Source organism: Rhincodon typus, unplaced genomic scaffold (assembly GCF_021869965.1).
Source record: "Rhincodon typus isolate 14 unplaced genomic scaffold, sRhiTyp1.1 hic_rhity00003908, whole genome shotgun sequence".
Taxonomy (NCBI): Eukaryota; Metazoa; Chordata; class Chondrichthyes; order Orectolobiformes; family Rhincodontidae; genus Rhincodon; species Rhincodon typus.
This window is the reverse complement of record NW_025969546.1, coordinates 4,239-14,669: the sequence shown is the minus strand read 5'-3', so window position 1 is coordinate 14,669 and position 10,431 is coordinate 4,239. Positions and strand designations below refer to the sequence as shown.

Genomic DNA, 10,431 nt, shown 5'->3' with positions numbered 1-10,431 from the left:
TGTCTATATGTAAAGGACAATTTGACATTAGTTCTGTAGGCATCTGAATTTTAATAACGATAGTGGCAGTTTTGATATGTTTCCCACAGTCTCAGGGAGAGTATATGGATCTCATTCTCGTATGTTCAGTTGTGGTTTGTGTTGGAGTAGTAAACGCTGTAAATAAACTTTTTTCAATTGCACTTAACTGTATTGCCTTTCAGTCTCAGTTTGTTTTTACATTGTGCATGAGGTTGCCTGTGCAGTAGAATCTATCTGTCACTACTGGAGACTGTAATAGTCCAACATCCTCAGGTGTAATCAGAGATTTTGAGAGCCAATTCATATCTGGAAATTACTGTGAGGCCAAATTTCAATCTTTTCCTTTCAGCATCCACTGGCTGTGTAAGAGTGAGTCTTCCCTTGTGCTGCCAGTCTGTATCTCAGTTCATGTCTCCTGTAGTGAATGGGAAACAGACAAAGTTCTTTAATTGTTGGTACCTGTGGGAATCATGTGCAAGTGAAAGGCAACACACTGCTCCAGAAAGGATTCTGTGCTGTTCCTCAGATTCAAGACTGGAAACGCAATGGACCTTTGTAACTTGTATAGCGCAGAGTCGAACAGGGAGTAATGATATAAAGTGTTGACCGTCAGAATAACATCAGTTTCTTTTTCAGTGTTTAGTCATATGCTTTTCTGAATAATGCTAAAGTAGCAATCAGTGTAAACTGTGAAAGTGAATGGCAGTGAACAATTCAACTGCATTGCAGTTGACTGACCACAGTGTCGCTTGTACAGAAAAGACAAATGGGTAATTTATTCTCTGATGTAGACAGGACATTACCCTACTCTGTGCCGTGATGGTGCAAGCAATTAGTGGTACTCTTGTGTTTATCTATGGTAGGGAAGTGGAAAGGAAAAGGAATTTTATTTTCTGTCATGCAGTGCAGCAGATTTAAACTGTGAAACTCAATTTATTGAACAATCAACACTGTTCAACTCTGCTTTGGAACAAAATGAGCGTTTCACAAACCTACCAATTTTGTCTATTTTTATTTTGTCCGCTGCTTTGAAGGGTGACTACTTGATTAAATTGATTCATTGCGAAAATTGTATTCAGATATCTTGCTATTGCTCTGTAATACATCGTAGGGAGGGCTAGGCGGAATGCCAGGCTCTTTGTAGAAAATTGAGATTAATTTTGAAAGAGGTACTAGAGGTTTCTTGCTGGACTGAAAATGACAAAACAAAGTCTATTCCTGAAAGGTGAAGAAATGGAGAACGATGCTGTGATAAAGGTGGGGATGGCAGCTCCTCTGCTGCTATCATACATTTATGTGAATGAAATGTTGGATGAATGGGATGAGAATTATTTGTTTTTGATCGGTGCAGACTCGATAATTTGAAGGACTGTAGACCTCTCTGAATGGCTTTGTGAGTAGAAATCATTCCGAGTGTAACAGTTTCTGTTGCTTGCAATGTATATGGTACTGCATGGCTATTATATGTTGGAACATGTGTTGGGATGATATATGTATTTGACAGTGAGAGAGAGGGGAGGGTGCAAGAGAGGCAGTGAGAGTGTATATTAACAATTCTCTCTATGTCAGGCTTTGGCACAGCATGTGCATTTGGAATTCACATTATTTAAGTGTTGTGACTATGTAGGTGACAAATATTCATTTAAATATTAATTCTGTCTTTCTGTTACTGCTAACTGAAATGTTTGCTTCAATATCTGTACTCAATATCTTCTTCCCATGTGGTTGGTCAAACTAACAGCATCATCTATTTGTTCACCTTGACTGTAATGCTAAAAGTACCCTTACTAAATGCAGATTTAATGCAGTTCCTCTGTATATATTTTGGATGAGGATTCAGTCTGTCATTCCTCAAAAGTTTTTGACAATGTGAATAGTGAAATTGTTTGGAACTGGGTGGCTTGAATTGAGAATATAGATAAAAGATATACACTGGTATTTCCTCAGTGGTGTTTGACTCTTGGTTAGAACACATCTCTCTGGAAATTGCATTCAATGTGTCTGATTCAATCTGCTATCACTGTGGCTAGGGATACCTCCTGTAAACTAACATCAGCCGAGATTGGCAATATCAATCTGATCAATGTAACATTCAGTTAATAATTCATTAGGATTGTTTGTTTAGAGCTAGCTATTTGAACAGAACCAGAGTCTGATTCTACTCCTACCCTGAGCTGCTCCTTATCTGTTTTTTCTTAAAATTCTCATACCCAGTTGAGTGAGATCCAAAAACTAACCAACACCGATACAGCTGCATGAGTGGGACTACGTGATGCAAGTGGGTATATGGATATGTGAGTTTAGTTATCGATCTATACCTAAGTCAGTTCCCGCTTGTTGAATGCGTGAGTGTAGTTACAAATATGTACCTGTCCGTATATGCTATGTTAATTTTTTTGAATAATTTCACATGTAGCGAGATACAGTGAAATGCTCTGTTTAAGAGCAGTACAGGCAGATCACAGTAAGCAAGCATGTACAGATCAAAACAACTTAGACAGAGGCATGCAGGTTACATTTCACAGGGTGTGCACTTGGCAAGATCAACATTAGCAAGATCGTCATTATTTGAGGCTAAAGAGTCGATTCACCAATTTAATAACGGCCAGGAAGAAGCTGTCCCTGAACCTGCTCATCTGTGTGTTCAGGCTTCTGTATCTTCTGCCTGACGCAAGAAGTTGTAGGAGATCATTCATCCCTGGAACATCTAGACAACAAAGCCACCTACATCAGACTCCTGCTCATTGACTACAGCTCCGCCTTCAACACCATTATCCCGTACAGACTGATCTCAAAACTCCGTGACCTTGGTCTCGGCTCCACCCACTGCAACTGGATCCTCAAATTTCTGACCCATAGACTGCAATCAGTAAAGATAGACAACTGCATCTCCTCTACAATAACATACAACACTGGAGGCCACCCCCAAAGAATGCGTCCTCAGGCCCCTACTATACACCCAAAACTGTGGTGCAAAATTCCAAATGAACACCATCTACAAGTTTGCTGATGACACCATCGTAGCGGGACACATATCTAACAACCATGAGTCAAAACCCAGAAGGGAGATAGAGGGCTTGATGACATGGGTGCAGTGAAGGCAACCTCTCTCTCAACAGAAACTACAGAACTGATCATTGACTTCAGAAAGAAAGGAGGAGCACGCCCCGCCCCCCCACCCACATCTACATCAATGGAACTGAGATTGAGAGGGTGGAGAGCACCAAGTTCCTCGCAGTAACAATAACCAACAACTTGCCCTGGACTTCCCACGGAGATGCAACTGTCAAGAGGACAACAATGCCTCTTCTTTCTCAGGCGGCTCAGGAAATTTGGCATGTCCATAGGGACTCTCACCAACTTCTACAGATGCACAATTGAAAGCATCACTGTCTGGGTGCATAATGGCCTGGTATGGCAACTGCTCTGCCCAGGACTGTAAAAAAACGACAGAAGGTGGTGTGCACAGCCCAGTCAACCTGTTCCTGTCGGTGTCTGTAAATATACTTACATAGTCACACAGCAGAGACTGACAGGGACAGGTTGATAACTATAGTACCATAAAAATGACACAGCACAGTGTGGACGATTCAGCCCATTTGCCCGTGCTGACCCCAAGACCTCCAGATGCCTCTCCTTGCTCTATCTTCCTGCACACCGCTTGTAACCCTGCAGCTTACAGCACTTAAGGTGCAGATCCAGGTAATTCAGCTTTAAAAAAGTTTAGAGTCTCTGACTCTACCACCAATTCAGACATTCTAATACCACCACCCTCTGCATAAAAAAAAAATCCTTCAGAATCCTCTGATCCTTCAGCCACTTAGCTTCAATCAATGACCTCTGGTTTTTGAACAGTTTCTGCCAAGGGAAACAGGTTCCTCCTGTCTACTCTATCTCTCCTTCTCACAGTTTAGTTTTCTTTAATCATGGCACCCCTCAGCCTCCACTATTCCAAGCAATATAACCCCAATCTCTCCAATCTCTCCTCGTAGCTACAATCTCCAGCCCTGGCAACATTCTAGTAAATCTCCTCTGCACTCCCTCCGCAGCAATTACAGCCTCCCTGTAATGTGGTGACCAGAACTGCACACAATTCTCCAGTTGCGGCCTCACCAGTTCCGTATACAGTTTCACAGTTATATCCCTACTTTTGTATTCCATACCACTGCCAATGAAGGGGAATATTCTACATGCCGTGTTTACAATTCTAAATGCCTGTACTGCTACCTTCAGGGACCTGTGCACCTGCACGCCAAGATCTCTCACTTCATCTACCCCTCTCAGTATATTCTCAATTATTTTCGATTCCCACTTATTGTTTGAGCTCCCAAAGTGCATTATCTCACACATATCAGAGCTGAACTCCATCTGCCACTTTCCTGCCCACGCCACTAAACCAACTGTACCATTTTGCATCTTACAATTATCCTCTACACTACCCACTACATGGCCAAGTTTTGTGTCATCTGCAAATTTCTCAAGTGAGCCCCCCACATTCAAGTCCAAATCATCAACGTAGAAAACAAACAGCAGGGGTCCCAACACTGAGCAATGCTGAGCACCACTTGAAACAGCTTTCTATTCACAAAGGCAGCAATTAACCATTACATTTTGTTTCCTGTTACTGAGCCATCTTTGGACCCAATTCAACACATTACCCTGTATCCCATAGGCTTTTACTTTATGGACCAGTCTACCATGTGGCACCTTGTCAAATACCTTACTAAAATCCATACAGATGACATCCAGTGCACTCCCCTCACATATTCACATCACATAAACTGACAAGCACAGACTGATAACTAAACTGATATATCCACATTGTAGAAACTGACAGAGACTGACTGATAAATATATTTACATATTCACACAGTAGTAATCAGTCACTGTCTATTTCTGCAATATAAATATGTGAATTTAGTTATCAATCTGTTTATATTAGTTTCTGCCATGTGAATGTTTGAGTGCAGTTATCAGTTACCTGTCAGTTTCTGCACTGTGCATATGAGGGTGTAGTAATTAATCTCTAGTTGCAAGCATCTGTTACTTCAAAACATGAGTTTAATTATCAATCTGTACCTGTTAGTTCCTGCTATGTGAATGCATGAGTGTAGTGATCAATCTGTTCTTGTCCTTGTGCTCTGTGAAATGTAGCTTTAAATTTGTCCCTGTCAGTCTAATATGTGAATGCATGAGTGTATTTACCACTCTGTACCTGTCAGTTTCAGGTCTGGGAATATGTAAATATAGTTATCAATTTTTATCTGTCAGTTACTTCTATGTCAATATGTGAATGTTGTCAGCTGGAACTAACAGATAGTAATTGATATGTTAATATGTGAGTGTAGTTATGGATCTGTACCTGTCAGATTCTGCTTTTTGAATATGTGAGTTTAGTTATCAATCTGTGCCTATCAGTTTCTGCTCTGTCAATATGGGAGTATAGTTATCAATATTTAATTGGCAAATTCTGTTCTGTGAAAATGAATTTAGTTGTCCAACTGTACTGGTCAGATTATGCCAAATGAACCTGGGAGTGATATTTTTATTCTGTCCATGTCAGTTTCTGCTATGTGAATATGTCAATGTCGTTATTATTCTGCACCTGTCAGTTTCTGGTTTGTGAATGTGTGAATGTGAAGATGTAGCTATTAATTTGTACCTGTCAGTGTCAGCTAAAAGAATGAGAGTTTCATTGTCGATTTCTGCCTGTTAGTTTCTGCTCTGTCAATATGTGAGTTTAACAATCGGTCTATCCCTCTCAGACTGCTGTGTGAATATGTTTGTGTAATTATCAATCTGTACCTGTCAACCTCTGCTTGGTGAATATGTTTGTGTAATTCTCAGTCTATCCCTTACAGTTTCTGTTATGTCAATACATGAGTTTAGTTATCAGTGAATACCTGTCAGTTTCTTCTATGTGAATATGTGCATGTCATTGTCAATCAGTACCTATGGCAGGAGATGAGTGTAGTTATCGGTCTATGCCCGTCAGTTTCTGCTCTGTGCATCGGTGAGTGAAGTTACCAATCTGTCCCCATCAGTTATTTGAAACCAAGACTGTTATAATCAATCATTCTGCTCTGGGAATGTGTGATTTTACCTACCAATTTCCACCTATCAGTTTCTGGTTTTGAATGTGCAAACGCATTTATCAATGTGTACCAGTCAGTTTTTATTCTGTGAATTTGTATGTAATAACATTATTCTTCCTGTCAGTATCTGCAACATAAATGTGTGAGTGCATTTCCCCATCTGTCCCTGTCAGTTCCAGCTCTATGAATCTGAGAGTTATTAGTCATCAACCTGTACCTGTCAGTTTCCGAGTTTTGAATATGTGAATGCATTTACCATTCTCTCCCAAACAGTTTCTGCTGTGTGAATGGGCAAGTCAAATTATCAGTCCATGCATGTCAGTTTCTGCTGTTTGAATGTGAGAGTGTCATGATAAATCTGTACCTATCAGTTTCCACCATGTGAATGTGAGTTTCATCATCAGTTTTCTTTTGTCTGTTTCTGGAATGTGAATGAGTCAGGAAAGGTATCAATCTGTACCTGTCATTTTCCACTCTTGTGTATCAATGTGCCTTGATTCTCTGGCAGCCAGTAATATTCTCTGTGACAATGCAACACATTCTGATATAGCTATTAGGGTGTTGAGACTGGGTATTAATCTCTTCCGCATTTTGAGACTTCTGAGTTGACTATCAGTTGGCAGGATCTAGGAGGGGTCATAGAAGTGGGACTGTTTTCCTCTGAGAACCATTCTAAATCGACAACACATTTTCTAGTTTGCATGCTGAGTGTGGGTTTTATATACCGCATGAACCGGATGCTGGTTTTCGGTGTCAGTACGGGATTTTTTTTTCAGGGTTCCGTAGTATCAATGAGACATTTAGATTCATTTTGAATTGGACATTGTTAGTGCTCTTTCATTAAAAGTTTCGTTCTGCACCTGTCTGTCTATTTCTACATTATATTTTTATACTAATACTCTATACAACGGAATGTCATTTTCTTTATAACCAGGATCAGAATCAAGATGCAGTGCGGAAGTAGACCATTCAGCCCATTGTGCTTGCACTGGGACATTCTATTCTGCATACTAGTTTCCAGTAATTGTTGGGAATGTGAACTTCTTCCACTCTCTGCCAGTGGCTATCTGTTAGTGCCAATTTGACATTAGTTCTGTATTTATCTGCCAGCTTTGTTATGTCTGCAACAGTCTCAGGTACAGTATATGGATTTCATTCACTTTCCATGTTCATTTGTGGTTTTGTGTCTGAATGTAGCATAAACTCTTTAGATATTCACTGACCCTGTGTGATTGAGGGATTAATTTTGCATTGACATTTGTCCTTACCATGAGGCTTAATTTCATTGCATTCGATCTCAGGGTTTTTTTTTAATTTGAGTGTACAGTAGACTTTGTCAGTCACTGCTGGGCACTGTAACAAACAAACATCTAACACTAACCTCCTCCCTGTTGTGATCGGTGAGTTTGAGTGTCAGTTTACATTTGTCCATATCTGGAAATCTGTGTAAGGAAAATTTCATTCCTTTCCTTTCATCATTCAATGACTGAATGTGAGCGAGTTTTCTTGCATGCTTCTGGGTCCGTATAACTTTAAAAGACTGGTACTGATCCATGTCACACTGACTGTTTCTGTATGGCTCCTTGTGTTTCTAGCTCTGCATGTCATGATCTGATACTCTTCATGAGGTGTGTACTGTAAATCAGTTTTTCATACATTGAGAAAGAGTGTACATGCTTCTGCAAGAGTCACTCTCTCGACCAGAATGTGAGCATGGATCAAGGGAGCTTTCATCAGTACCGGGCTGACAGTGAACATGGAATTTATTCAGTATCTGGCATTATCTGTCAATCTGCTCCTCATTATTTGTCATTGTATTTCACAGTGCAGGAGTATCATTTTAAAATGAACATATCACTTTTAGAAGTTGCAGGAGTTTGTTTGAATGTTCCAATCTCTGCTGCTCGACATAAATGAGTCTTTATCTAATGCCCTCGGTGTCAGGGCCTGTAAGTGAAGATTGATGCATTTCTCCCTTTGTCAGTCTCTGATTGTGTGTTTATTCTGGATTGGTCAGTCTCTGGTCTGAACGTGTATTCCAAACTTTGCTCACGTGTGACTGGCATCCACAGAGAAGAACTTGGAAACTAACATGATTGTGCTCTAGGGATGGTTGAGAGGAACGTCAAGCCCTTTGTAGAAATTTGAAAAAAATTTTGAAAGAGATACACAATGTTTCTTGCTGGACTGAAGGAATAAAGAAAGAAATGTTAACTCCTGTAAGGTGAAGAAATGATAAGGGTGAGGATAGCAGTTCCTCTGCAGCCTCGATAAATTCATGGAAATAGAATGCTGGCTGATTGGGATTAGTGTTGTTAGCTGTGTTTTTTTTTATTGGTGCAGACCAAATGGGCTGAAAGGCCTTTTTCTGTACTGTAGACTTCTATAACTTGAGGGTGTTAGTGGAGATCATTTTGAATGTACCATTTTCTATGATTTGCAGTGTATACAGAACGATTTAGTTGTTCCACATTGTAACATGCACCTTCAGACAGTGAGAGAGTGTGTGAGAGTTAGAGAGGGAGAATTATTCATCAAAGGATTAATTCTGTCCTTCTCAGTCACTGATAAACTTCATATAAATGTGTTTCATCCACTTTAGTAACTCTTGTCCTCTCGGTGAGCAGGTTCTTCCCATTTCTGTACTTAACATCTCGCTGAGGTATGGCTGTTGAAACTATGATCTATTTATTTGTCTTGATTGTAACTCTGAAAATGCCCTTATTCAACGCAGATTTACTACTGTTCCCGAGTGTCTATTTCGGATGACCATTCAGTCTATCCATCTTCAAAACTGGTGTCAATGTCAATGGGCTACATACCTACTGTTTGTTAGAAGCAGCTGGTCACACTTGGCTTTGTACCGAGGAAATATAACAACATCCTGGTCCTTCAACTATTTGCCTGGGGGAAGACAGAAGACACACCTCCTGTAAATCAACATACAGAAAGTCTGGCAGTATTGAACTAATCAACACAACACTAAGTTCATAATCATTGGGATGTGTTTTTTTAAAAAAAAGAAAACTAGCAATTTGAACAGAACCAGAGGTCTTATTCCCTGTTCCCCAGAGCTGCTCCTTGTCTGGGGATTCGATTCTCATTGTATTTCTTTTTTCTGAAATAATTCGATACCAACTGAGGGAGATCCAGAAACGGAGCAACAACTAGCATGGGGCTAACCGAAGCAACAGGCATGCATACACAGTTCAATATCCGGCTCCCAACACACCATAAGTTAAAAAGGAAGAACAAAGGGCGCTATTTTAAATGTTTCAGGTGAGAAATTTAACCTGGTGACTCAATTACCTGTCCTTTTCAGGGTTATAACATTCCTCTAGTCTGTGTTTCCACTGTTCACGGCACAATGTCTAAAAACAGCGTGAAACAGAAGCCGAACGACGAATTTCCATCACAGTTTAGAGGATGAAAAGCCACAAGAATAACCCCCAGCAGCTTCTTTCGGCTGTGTCTCCCTCAGCAGGCCCACACACAGCCCGAGAAAAGCCTCTCTCTTCCACCCCAGACCACTCACTCCAAGTTCCGGGACCGGTTCCTGCTCCGCTCAGCCTCTTACAAACAGCCCCCGGTTCTCCCTGAACTGAGCCCGAATCAATGCCAGTCTCGGAGGCTCCCTGTGTCCCAGGCTCACATCTCCATCTGCTGCTGGAAGGAGCCTGCTGCCCCCTCGCTTCCCTGGGCGCTGGTCTCTCCATTGCGGTCTGTTTCAAACAAACGTCTTCCACTCACTGAGTAAATGCTCCTCAATGGCAGCGCTGGGGGAGGGCCTCACGCATGCGCTCCTCTGGGTTGTGTGTTACCATGGGAAATGCAGGGTTACAGGGAAAGGGCGGGGGATTGGGTCTGGTTGGGATGCTGTTCAGAGGGTCGGTGCGGACTTTTATTTGGACCGAAGGGTCTGTTTCCACACTGTAGGGATTCGATGATGATTCTATGAAGTTTGCTGCAGATTCGGAGCATAAATGTGAACTATATGCCAATGTTTTGTTCTACTCATGTAACCATCCTTACTGTTTTCATATAGAATAAAAGTTAGAGCATAATTTTGAATGCTCCGGTTTCCTCCCCCAATCCAAAGGTGTGCAGGCGAGGTGGATTGGCTATGTTAAATTGCCCGTAATGTCCAGGGATGTTTAGTTGAGGTGGGTTAGACATGAGAAATCAAGAGTAGGGAAATAGGTCTGGGTTGGGTCCTCTTCAGAGGGGCGGTGTGGACTTGTTGGGCCAAATGGCCTGGAGGGATTCTATGTCTGGCAGCATCTGTGAAGGAAAAACAAAGTTAACATTTTGGGTC

The 10,431-nt window shown here is 41.2% G+C and overlaps 1 long non-coding RNA gene across 4 annotated transcripts; it reads right to left on the bottom strand.

The window, feature by feature from the left end:
• Window positions 1-24: 24 nt before the first annotated feature.
• Window positions 25-9,860, bottom strand: LOC109928045. Of its 4 annotated transcripts, none has more exons than XR_007261484.1 (3): window positions 9,426-9,860; window positions 8,939-9,020; window positions 25-480 (listed from the first exon to the last, which is right to left on the bottom strand). It is a non-coding gene; the product is annotated as an uncharacterized LOC109928045 (long non-coding RNA). The 4 variants fall into 4 exon arrangements; XR_007261483.1 differs by having other exon boundaries at window positions 25-436; XR_007261485.1 differs by lacking the exon at window positions 25-480 and adding an exon at window positions 4,976-8,248.
• Window positions 9,861-10,431: the final 571 nt, after the last annotated feature.